General features: G+C 37.6%; 1 protein-coding gene across 2 annotated transcripts in view; it reads left to right on the forward strand.

Annotated features, from left to right (window-relative positions):
- Nucleotides 1–12,865, forward strand: part of CLPB (ClpB family mitochondrial disaggregase) — a 183,437-nt gene that overhangs the window by 39,218 nt on the left and 131,354 nt on the right. The window lies entirely within an intron of this gene.

A 12,865-nucleotide genomic window follows, 5' to 3' on the forward strand; every position in this document is an offset into this window, starting at 1 on the left:
AACAAACAAAAAACCATATTTCAGGTGCAGCTTCATTCAGTGTTCCAACCTAGTTACATTACACTTAGGTATTATTGTGCTGTCCATTTTTGAGTTTTTGTATCTAGTCCTGTGGCACAGTCTGTATCCCTTCAGCTCCAATTACCCATTATCTTACCCTGTTTCTAACTCCTGCTGGTCTCTGTTACCAATGATATATTCCAAGCTGATTCTCAAATGTCGGTTCACATCAGTGGGACCTTACAGTATTTGTCCTTTAGTTTTGGACTAGACTCACTCAGCATAATGTTCTCTAGGTCCATCCATGTTATTACATGCTTCATAAGTTTAGTCTGTCTTAAAGCTGCATAATATTCCATCGTAGGTATACGCCACAGTTTGTTTAGCCACTCGTCTGTTGATGAACATTTTGGCTGTTTCCATCTCTTTGCAATTGTAGATAATGCTGCTATAAACACTGGTGTGCAAATGTCCGTCTGTGTCTTTGCCCTTAAGTCCCTTGAGTAGATACCTAGCAGTGGTATTGCTGGGTCGTAATCCATTCTGCCATTCTATGTCTTTTGATTGGGAAATTCAGTCCATTAACTTTTAGTATTATTACTGTTTGGATAATATTTTCCTCTACCATTTTGGCTTTTGTATTATATATATCATATCTGATTTTCCTTCTTTCTACACTTTACTCCATACCTCTCTCTTCTGTCTTTTCGTATCTGACTCTAGTGCTCCCTTTAGTATTTCTTGCAGAGCTGGTCTCTTGGTCACAAATTCTCTCAGTGACTTTTTGTCTATAAATGTTTTAATTTCTCCTTCATTTTTGAAGGACAATTTTGCTGGATATAGGAGTCTTGGTTGGCAGTTTTTCTCTTTTAGTAATTTAAATATATCATCCCACTGTCTTCTAGCTTCCATGGTTTCTGCTGAGAAATCTACACATAGTCTTATTGGGTTTCCCTTGTATGTGACAGATTGTTTTTCTCTTGCTGCTTTCAAGATCCTCTCTTTCTCTTTGACCTCTGACATTCTAACTAGTAAGTGTCTTGGAGAACGCCTATTTGGGTCTATTCTCTTTGGGGTGCGCTGCACTTCTTGGATCTGCAAATTTAGGTCTTTCATAAGAGTTGGGAAATTTTCAGTGATAATTTCTTCCATTAGTTTTTCTCCTCCTTTTCCCTTCTCCTCTCCTTCTGGGACACCCACAACACGTATATTTGTGCGCTTCATATTGTCATTCAGTTCCCTGATCCCCTGCTCAAGTTTTTCCATTCTTTTCCCTATAGTTTCTGTTTCTTTTTGGAATTCAGATGTTCCATCCTCCAGTTCACTAATTGTAGCTTCTGTCTCTTTAGATCTACCATTGTAGGTATCCATTGTTTTTTCCATTTTTTCTTCTTTGTCCTTCACTCCCATAAGTTCTGTGATTTGTTTTTTCAGATTTTCTATTTCTTCTTTTTGTTCAGCCCATGTCTTCTTCATGTCCTCCCTCAATTTATTGATTTGGTTTTTGAAGAGTTTTTCCATTTCTTTTCGTATATTCAGCATTAGTTGTCTCAGCTCCTGTATCTCATTTGAACTATTGGTTTGTTCCTTTGACTGGGCCATATCTTCAATTTTTCGAGCGTCATCCATTATTTTCTGCTGGTGTCTGGGCATTTGATCAGATTTCCCTGGGTGTGGGACCCAGCTGGTTGAAAGCTTTTTCTGTGAAATCTCTGGGCTCTGTTTTTCTTTTCCTGCCCAGTAGGTGGCGCTCATGGCGCTCGTCTGTCTGCACGGCAGTTGGCCCGGGAAACCGCGCGTGGAGGCGGGGGTCGCTGGCCGCCGCGGCTTGGGACAGTGCCGGTCCTAATTGCCCAGCTGGCCCGAAACGCCAAGCGTGACGGGAGGGCCCCGCTATCCAACGTTCCCAGTCAGACCGGGGAGCCACGTGCGTGGAGGGGACCCCAGTCGCCAGCCGCCCGGGCCGGGAAGACGCGCGCCCCTCGGGTATCTCACCGCAGCAGATTCTCCCTGCCCGTTCAGCTGTTCCAGAATGGGGTACGCTGTCTTTTTGGTCTCTGTCGTGACTCCAGGAGCTGTTTCGTATTGTTTCTGTTTCTTTAGTTGCTTTTCTGGAGGAGGAACTAAGACCCGCGCGTCTTACTAAGCCGCCATCTTCTCCGGAAGTCAGCACAGCATCTTATACACATAAATACACATACAACTCCAAGCTAAGTGTGACTGCTATAACAGCTTATAACTATGCTCCCATTTTCTTGCAAGCATTTTCTAAAAGAGACCATACCATATTTGTTCTTTTGTTTCTGCCTGATTTTGCACAACACAAGATTCATTCATTTCGTTGCATGCCTCATGACTGTTCCTTTGTTAGCTGCACAGTATTCCATCATGTGTGTTTTTCAATTTGCGATTTTCTTCTCAGTCATTGTCCCTTTCAGCCTCCTCCATCTATTGGGTATCTTGGATAATGTCCCTAATAAACAATACATGTCTTAAAGTATCCTCACTTAGTTATACAGTCATCAACACTCTCAACTTTAGACAACTTTGATTGATTCAGAGAGACAAAGAACCGATAAACCTAGCCTTACCAAATATCAGATCTAAACCTCTCCTTATCACTTGTCCCTCCCCTCAAATTATTTACCCCTGGTGGTACTATGCTGTTGTTAATGCCATCCTGTTAACCATAGGCCGTAGCATGCAATATTAATTTTCCCCCATACCCCTCTGTTGTTTTTACTTTGTACAAGATCAAACTTTTGAAGTAGTTCATGCAAGAACTTATTTATAATTGTAGAGCTAATCAGTAGAATATGTGACTCTGTACAACCTCTTTCAATCCTCTTCACCTTCAATATGGCAGTGTTACTCATAACCACACTAATGAACTCCCTTCACTTCTCTCCATTCCCTTACATTTCAGTTCAGCCTCATTGGGTAACCGTTCACCCATCTCCAGCTTCTGTGTACCTCTAGGTCCCCTATATTCTACATTGTAAGCCTCTGAGTTTACCTTTTCCAGAGTCATAATAGAGAAATCATATGCTGTCTATCCCTTTGCGTCAGCCTTTTTCACTCAGCATTCTGCCCATAGGTTTGTCTATGTTGTCCTATGCTTTAGGACCTCAGATGAAACCAGTTAGTTTCATCTAACTGCTGCTTAATATTCCATCATATGTATATAACACATATTGTTTATCCCCTCATTGTTGATGGGCACTTGGATTGTTTCCATCTTTTGACAATTGTAAATAATGCCATTATGAACATCAGTGTGGAAATGTCTGTTCATGTCACTGCTTTTAGCTCGTCTCACTATATACTGAGTATTGGAATTACCAGGTCATAGGGCAACTGGATTATTTAGTTTTCTGAGGAACTGCCAAACTGTCTTCTATAACACCTGTACCATTATACATTGCCACCAGCAATAAATAAGTGTTCCAGTTTCTCCATATCCTCTCCAACATCTGTAGTTTTCTTTTCGTTTAATAGCAACCATTCCTATAAGTGTGAGGTGATAGCTCATTGTAGTCTTGATCTGCATTTCCCTTATAGCTAATGAGAAGGAGCATCTCTTCATGTGCTTTTTAGCTATTTATACTTTCTCTTCGGAAAAATATCTATTCCTAGCCTTTGTGCATTTTATAATTGGGTTGTTGGTTGCTTTGTTGAGTTGTATAATCTCTTTATGTACACAGGATATCAAACTTTTGTCGGATATGTGGTTTCCAAATATTTTCTCCCCATAGAGTTGGCTGCTTCTTCACCTTTTTGACAAAGTCCTTTGAGGCACAGAAGCTTTTGATTTTGAGAAGTTCCCATTGATCTATGTTTTTTTTCGTTGCTTGTGCTTTAGATGTAAAGTTTAAGATGCAACCTCCTATTACTATGTCTTGAAGATGTTTCCCTATATTTTCTCCTAGGAGCTTTGTGGTGCTGTCTCTTAGATTTAGGTCTTTGATTAATATTGATTTAATTTTTGTATAGGATGTGAGGTACGGGTCCTCATTCATTCTTTTGAGTATTGATATCCAACTATCCCATGCCCATTTATTGGAAAGACTATTCTGTCTCAGTTCAGTAGGGATTTGGGGCTTTTGTTGAAGACCAGTTTACCATAGATTTGGTGGTCTGTCTCCACACTCTAAATTTGATTCCATTGGTCAATATTTCTGTCTTTCTGGCAGTACATGGTCTTTTGACTGCTGTGGCTTTATAATAAGCTTTAAAGTCAGGAAGTGTTAGTCCTCCCACTTTGTTCTTTTTTTTTTTTTTTTTTTAGGGTATTTTCAGTTATTCGAGTCTCTTTCCCATCTAAATAAATTTGAAGACAATCTTTTCCAAGTCTTCAAAGTAGGTTGTTGGAATTTTAATTGGTATTGCATTGAATCTGTAGATCAATTTGGGTAGAATTGATATCTTAATAACATTCAGTCTTCCTATCCATGAGTACAGAATGTCTTACCACCTATTTAGATCTTCTTTGATTTCTTTTAACAAAGTTTTGTAGTTTTCTGTGCATAGATCCTTAACAACCTCGGTTAGGCTTATTCCTAGAAACTTGATTCTTTTAGTTGCAAAATATTTTCAATGGGATTTTTCCTTAATTGTTTCCTTGTTTTTGCGTCATTGCTTGTATATAGAAATATTACTGATTATATTTTGCATATTAATTTTATATCCCATAACTTTGCTGAAATTATTAGTTCAAGTAGCTTTGTCATTGATTTCTCAGGATTTTCCACATATAGGATCATGTCATCTGCAAATAAAGTTTTACTTTTTCTTTCCTATTTGGATGCCTTTTATTCCTTTCTCCTGCCTGATCACTCTAAGAAGAACTAGAAGTACAATATGGAAATTAGTGGTGACAGTGGGCATCCATGTCTGATTTCCAATCTTTAGGGGAATGCTTTCAGTCTCTCCTTGTTAGGTTTGATGCTGGCCATGGGTTTTCCATATATGCCTTTTATGATATTGAAGAAATTTCCCTTGATTCCCCCACCTTTTGAAGTGTTTTTATCAAAAAAACTGTGCTTAATTTTGTCTAATGCTTTTTCTGCATCAATTGATATGATCATGTGATTTTTCCCTTTTGATTTGTTAATTGCTGTGCCACATTGATTAATTTTCTTGTGGTGAACCACCCTTACATTCCTGGTTTAAACCCCAGTTGGTCGAATGAATAATTATTTGATGTGTCGTTGGATTCGATTTCCTAGTGTTTTGTTGAGAATGTTTGCATCTGTGTTCATTAGGGAGATAGGCCTGTAGTTTTCCTTTCTTGTAGCATCTTTATTGAGTTTTGGTGTTAGAGTGATGTTAGCATCATAAAATGAGTTATGCAGCATTCCTGAGGTCATCTGCTCTGGGCTTTTCTTTGTAGGAAGATTTTTGGTGACTGATTGAATCTCTTTACTTGCAGTTGGTTTATTGAAATATTTGTTTCTTCTAGAGTCAGGGTAGGTTGTTCATGTGTTTCTAGAAATTTGTCCATTTCATCTAAGTTGTCTAATTTTTTGGTGTATTATTGTTCATATTATCCTCTTATGATTTTTTTTATTTCTTCAGGATCCATGGTAACAACCCCCTCTGATATCTCGTTTTGTATATTTGCATCCTTTCTCTTTTCTTATTTGTCTAGCAAGGGATCCACTGATTTTTTTGATTTTCTAAAGGAACCAACTTCAGGCTTTTGTTTTTTGTTTTATTTTGTTTTGTTGTTGTTGTAAGTATTAGATCATATAGGTCCTTATAGGACATAATAATGACTTTAGGGTTTTTTTTTAATTATTGCAATTGACTTTTTTTCTTTTTTGTGAAAAAGAACATGTACAAAAAAACAATGAATCTCAAAGCACATTGCAACAATTAGCTGTAGAACACATTCCAGAGTTTGGTATGGGTTATAATTCCACAATTTTAAGTTTTTACTTCTAGATGCTCTAGGATACTGGAGACTAAAAGAAATATCAATATAATGATTCAGCAGTCGTACTCACTTGTTAAACCCTACCGTCTCTGCGTAAATCTATCACCTTTGATCTTTCTTTCACTCTTTAGGGATATTTGGGCTATGCCCAGTCTTAATTTTTTTTTTTTTTTAAAGAAAGAGGGAGGAAGGGAAGGAAAGACAGAGAGAAGGAAGGAAGGAAGGAAGAAAGGGAAACATCTTTAAACATTTTCTTGTTTTATTGTATTTTGTTTGTTTGTTTGTTTTTTACATGGGCTGGGGCCGGGAATCGAACCGAGGTCCTCCGGCATGGCAGGCAAGCACTTTGCCCGCTGAGCCACCGCGGCCCGCCCCAGTCTTAATTTTTTGTTGTTGAAAGGGTTGTTGATAATATGGGATAGGAAGATGGAACTAGTTGATGTTCTGGAGAGGCTGGACCCTCTGCATTTCAGGACTTATCTGGTCCAGGGACCCATTTGGAAGTTGTAGTTTTCTGCAAAGTTACCCTAGTTCATAGAACCTTTGTCAAATCTTAACAAAGATTTGACACCCTAGGTGTTCTTTAGGATTGGCAGGATTAGTTTTGGTTGGAGTTTGGCAAGCTATGATAGGTAGCATTGTCTAACTGACCTCCAGAGTAGCCTCTCAACTCTGTTTGAACTCTCTCAGCCACTGATATCTTATTTGTTACACTTCTTTTTCCCCTTTTGGTTAGGATGGTGTCATGATCAGGTTCATGTATCAACTTGGCCAGGTGGTGGTACCTGTTTGTCTGGCTGGGCAAGTGCTGGCCTGTCTTTTGCTTTGAGGGCATTTCATAGAATTAAATCATGATCATGTCAGATACATCCACAGCTGATTCCAATTGTAATCAGCCAAGGGGAGTGTCTTCTTTAATGAGTGATGCTTAATCTAATCACCCGAAGCCTTTTAAGGAGGATTCAGAAGAGATAGGCTCTTTTTCTGCTTGGGCCGGTGAGTCTCTCTTGTGGAGTTCGTCCAGACCCTCCATTAGAGTTGTCAGCTTCACAGCCTGCCCTACAGATTTTGGGGGGACTCTACGTTCCCACGGTTACGTGAGACACTTTTATAAATTTTATATTTACGAATATTTCCTGTTGATTCTGTTTCTCTAGAGAACCCTGACTAATACAGATGGCATTGTTGATCCCATGGTGTCAGGGCCAGGCTCATCCCGGCAATTTTTGGTTGATTCTTTCTGTTGCTTTTTTGTTGTCCATTTCATTTATTTCTGCCTTGATCTTTGTTATTTCTCTTCTTCTGTTTGCTTTGGGATTAGTTTGCCATTCTTTCTCTAGTTCCCCCAGGTGAGCAATGAAGTCCTTGATTTTTCTCCTTCTTTTTTAATATCGGCATTTAGGGCAATAAATTTCCCTCTCAGCACTGCCTTTGCCACATCCCATAAGTTCTCATATGTTATATTCTTTTTTTTTTTAAACTTTTTTTTTTATTATATAGTATAACATATATACAAAGCAAAGAAATTAAAAAAAAGCAATAGTTTTTCAAAGCACTCTTCAGCAGGTGGTACAGGAGAAATCCCAGAGTTTGTCATGGCTACCATACGATCCTCTCATATTTTTCCTTCTAGCTGCTCTAAAATTTAGGAGGCTAGAGGACTTAAATAGTTATTTATCATCACAACAACTTTTTTCCCTTCTTATTTTGTGAAAAATAATATATATACAAAAAAGCTATAAATTTCAAAGCACAGTACCACAGTTAGTTATAGAACATATTTCAGACTTTGACTTGGGTTACAATTTCACAATTTTAGGTTTTTACTTTTAGCTGCTCTAAAATACTGAAGACTAAAAGAGATATCAATTTAATGATTCAGCAATCATATTCATTTGTTAAGTCCTATTTTCATTTGTTAAGTCCTGTCTTCTATGTATAATTCCACCATCACCTTTGATTTTTTCCATACCTCAGAGGATTTTAAAATGAATCTGTTTTAGCACTTTTTCCCTTAATTATCTGAGCTACTGAAGTCACATTATTATTTCTTAAGGGATTCTTTTAATTGTATCTTATCCTGAAGTACTATGAGGAAGAAACTGGGTTTACTGGGAGTAGACTGTATCTTTGGATGATTTTTTAAAATAATAAGCTTTTTTTTCAGTCAGTTTTGTCTCCTTGGGGTATTTAGAAATCAACTATGTATAGATCTCTGAAAATCTCTTTTTTTTTCCCCAGTGTATTCTGTGATAAAGTATTTATAGTTTTATTTTTGTCATCCCAATAGAGACTCACATATTTTCAAAATGAGTAAAAAGGGAGGTTGCCCAAACATGAAGAAGATAGTACTAAATGATATTACCTTTCAGCAAAGAGCCTTTTAAGAAAGCCTTTACTTTTGGCAGTAATGAACTTGTTCTGTGAATTACTTTACCAAACAATATACATCATGTAGGAATTGTTTCCTTTTTTTTTTTTTTAACTTTTTTTATTAATTAAAAAAAATTAACAAACAAAACATTAAGATATCATTCCATTCTACATATACAATCAGTAATTCTTAATATCATCACATAGTTGCATATTCATCATTTCTTAGAACATTTGCATCGATTTAGAAAAAGAAATAAAAAGACAATCATATGTTATATTCTTATTTTCATTCATCTCCAGATATTTACCAGTTTCTCTAGGAATTTCTTCTTTGACCTACTGATTATTTAAGAGTGTGTTGTTTAGTCTCCATGTAATTGTGAAAGTTGTAGTTCTTTGGTGGTTATTAATATCCACCTTCTTTCCATTGTGGTCAGCGAAAGTGCTTTGAATAATTTCAGTCTTATTAAATTTATAAAGACTTGTTTTGTGTCCCAGCATATGATCTATCCTGGAGAACATTCCATGAGCACTAGAAAAGAATGTATATCCTGGTCTTTTGGAGTATAACAATCTATATATGTCTTTAAGGTCTAAATCCTTTATCAAATTGTTTAAGTTCTGTATTTCCCCGTTGATCCTCTGTCTGGTTGTTCATCTATAGAGGAAAGTGGTGTGTTGAAGTCTCCCACTATTACTGTTGAAATGTCTATTGTTCCCCTTTTTCACCACTGTTTGTCTTTTGTACTTTGAAGCTCCTTGATTGGGAGCATAACACATTTGTGGTTGTTATTTCTTCTTGGTGAATTGTCCTTTTTATTAATATGTAATGTCCTTCCTTGTCTCTTATGATGTCCTTACATTTAAAGTCTATTTTATCTGACATTAGTATAGCTACTCCTACTTTCTTTTGATTATGGCTAGAATAGAAGATCTTTTTCCATCCTTTCACTTTCAGTCTATTTATATCTAATAGATACAAGATCTAAGATGAGTCTCTTGTAAGCAGCATATAGATGGATCATGGTTTTTAATCTGCCAATCTTTATCTTTTAATTGGGAAGTTAAATCTGTTAACATTTCAAAGTTATTACTGTAAGAACAGTCCTTGAGTTCACCATCTTATCCTTGAGTTTTTAATTCGTCAGATCTGCGTATCCCTTTCTCTCTCTCTTTTTATACTTTAAGTTACCCTTACTGATACTCTTTAATTCTGTATTATAGACCTCCCTCTCCAGAGGGAGAGGTCCTCTGTCTCCAGACCTCCCTCTCCTGTCTCTTTTTTTCAGCTGACAGAACTCCCTTTCGTATTTCTTATACAGCAGGTCTCTTGTTGACAAATTCCCTTAGCCTTTGTTTGTCTGAGAAGATTTTACTCCCTCAGTTTTGAAGGACAGCTTAGGTGGATACAGAATTCTTAGCAGGAAATCCTTCTCATTCAAGATCTTAAATATATCATACCACTGCCTTCTCACCTCCATGGTGCCTATTAAGTAGTCTAAACTCAGTCTTACTTGGTTTCTCTTGTATTTAGTGAATCACTTTTCTTTTGCTGCTTTCATGACCCTGTGTTTCTCTTCACCATTTGACAATCTGATTAATATTTGTCTTGGAGTAGGCCTATTTGGATTTATTCTATTTGGGGCTCTTTGTCTTCTTGATTTGCATATTTAAGTCTCTTTTGATAGTTGGGAAGTTTTCCCCCATTATCTCTTCAACTAACCTTCCTAACCCTTTACCCTTCTCTTTTCCTTCTGGGACACTGATGATTCTTATGTTTGTGCACTTTGTGTTGCCGATTGTTTTCCTTGAAATTTTCCGTTTTTCCCATCTTTCTTGCCATTTGTTCTGTTGTGCACTTGAGTTCAATTGTCCTGTCTTCTAGCTCACATTTTCATTCTTCTACCTCTTCAAATCTGTTGCTGTGTGTTGCTGGTATATTTTTAATTTAGTCTACAATATCTTTCATCTCTGTGAGATCTGCTATTTTTCTATTTATTCTTTATGGTCTTAGCTTCTTTATGGTCTTCCAGTGTCTTCTTGATATCTTTTATGCTATGTATGAACATCCTTGATTAGTTGTTCCAAATTCGGATCCCCTCTGCTGTTCTAATTTGGTTATTTGACTGTGTCATACCTGCCTGGATCTTCACATGCTTTGTGATTTTCTGTTGCTTTTGAATATCTTGATAAGGTTGTTTTATAAGTTGGTTTCCTTTATTCGCCTAAGGTTTTGGATTTGCTTCAGTATGCACTAAACATCCCCATTTGTACTTGGTTTGTCAGTAATTCCCCGCCAAACCAAGGCCCAGATCTCATGGAATGGATGCATCTACTTGTGACTTCTCAACAGATGGCACTCTTGAGCTACCTATTGCTCTCAAGCCTGCCTCTCCCCACCTCTTGCAGCCATTTGAGCAAGATGGAGACCAGTGTAATTCCCTCCAGGGCCACTGATCTCCGTGTGCACTAAGAGCCACCAACGCCGGGCCTGGGAAGTGAGCAGTGCATACTTCAGTGGAGACTCCCCTTATGGGCCTCATGGGTCTAGTGGCCCCCATGTTCCCACTTGGGATGACCTTGCTTTATGTGGCTGGGTATTTCAGTTGCCCCTGCCCACACCCATTCTTGGAAATGCCAGGCCATTGGTCCCAGTGCACAGCAGGCGGTTGGCCCTGGCGCACAGTAGAGCGCTGTTTGTAGCACCCATTGGGGTGGCTGTTTGCAGTGGGAAACTTCATGCACATCTGGGTTCCCCATGGGAGCTCCTGGGTACAGAGCTGCCTGTGAAGATTTCCCAAATTTGCTGTGGTGATAGACTGGAGTGAAGGGGTGATCTACTCCTTCAGACGTGTACTTCCCCACACCCTGCTCTTTGCCCCTGGTTGGTCAAGCCCAAGTTCACTTACCCTGTTCTATCCACTTCAATTTCTCCACTTTTTCATCCCTATGTAATGTAGTGACCTTCTCTGGTAACTGTCATCCAGAAACTTCAATCCCAGTCATTTTTCTGCCCCTTCTCTCATTGTTCCATGGTGCAGGGAAGAACTCTGCTTATCCTGTTCCACCGTCCTCCTGGAAGTGATATACCATATTTTGTTTATCCATTATTCTCCAACACTTGAGTTGTTTGCACCTTTTCGCTATTGTGAATTATACTACCATGAATATAGGTGTAAAAGTATCTGTTTGAGTCCCTGCTTTCAATTATTTTGGATATATACTTAAGAGTGGAATTGCTGGATCATATGGTAATTCTTTTTAACTCTTTGAGGAACTGCCAAACTGTTTTCACAGTGACTGTACTATTTCTCATTTCTACCAGTAATACACAAGAGTTCCAATTTAACTGTTGGCTTTTAAGCATCCATTTTAAGCTCCGTCTTCCTTCCAGTTTCAAGGAGGACAGATTCTTATTGAAAATAACACACTCTCAGTTTGAGTTAATTTACTCATTTCACAAGTATGTTTTTGGCACCTGCCATTTGCCAGGCATTGTTCTAGGTACTTGGAATACATCCATGATAGACAAAAATCCTTGCCTTCATAGAGCTTGCTTATGTACTAGTGGGGTTGGGGATTGGTAGACAAGTATAAACAATAAACAGTAATTAAAACATGTAAATAAACTATATATTAGAAGATAAGAAGTACTATGGGAAAAAAGGAAAAGTCAAATCTGGTGAAAGGGAGTACCAGGAGTACATTGGTGAGGATGAGTACGTAGGCCTCGTTTGAAAGGTGCTATGTAAGTAGAGCCTTGACAGGTTAACAGTGTCTGTACCAGCACGGGCTACCAGTAAGTTTTGTCTTTTTAAAATTGTGTTGAATCTGATAGAATCAATCAGCATACCCTTCTGGAATTATATTGGCAAGGTCTTAGATACCACCATGGCGTTTGAATTTGATTTAGAGTAAGGAAAGGTAGAGGGGCAGCATCCCTTGGTTCAAGGCTAAAAGTAGAGAATCTTTACCTCCTTTAAAATGTTGGTAGCTTACAAACTTAAGAGTGAGATCTTGAGAATAGCCCAATCATTTCATACCTTCACTTGCCTAATGGGCTGGTTACTGTGTTAAGTCTTAGAGATTAACAGTACAGTAGTCTCTGTCCTTAGGGTGCTTAACTTCTTGTGAAATATAATACTGTAGTAAAAAATGCAAAAGGTATACATAGGAATATAGCTTAAAAACTTATTCCCTTATTTCTAAAAAGGGTTTAAGGTAACTTAAATTAAAATACATGTATAAATTGTACACAGGAGAGTGAAAACTATATCCAGATCAGAAATCACATTGGTAAAAGGAAAGATAATTGTATTAGAATTGAACCACAGATTTTCTTTTCTGAAAATAGATTTATTATTTTTGTAAAAATAATAGAAAAAAGCAGCAATCACTTAAAATCCCTCTATCCAGAGATTAATCATTATACATGTATCTACATTTGTGTTTGCTTATAATTTGACATATATGGGACCATGCTGTACTTACTGTAATGAGTAATTTTTGAAATTGAGTATTAATTTAGATTGAAGTTTCCTGACAAAGTGA

This window comes from Tamandua tetradactyla, chromosome 8 (genome assembly GCF_023851605.1).
Source record: "Tamandua tetradactyla isolate mTamTet1 chromosome 8, mTamTet1.pri, whole genome shotgun sequence".
In the NCBI taxonomy this organism is placed as follows: domain Eukaryota; kingdom Metazoa; phylum Chordata; class Mammalia; order Pilosa; family Myrmecophagidae; genus Tamandua; species Tamandua tetradactyla.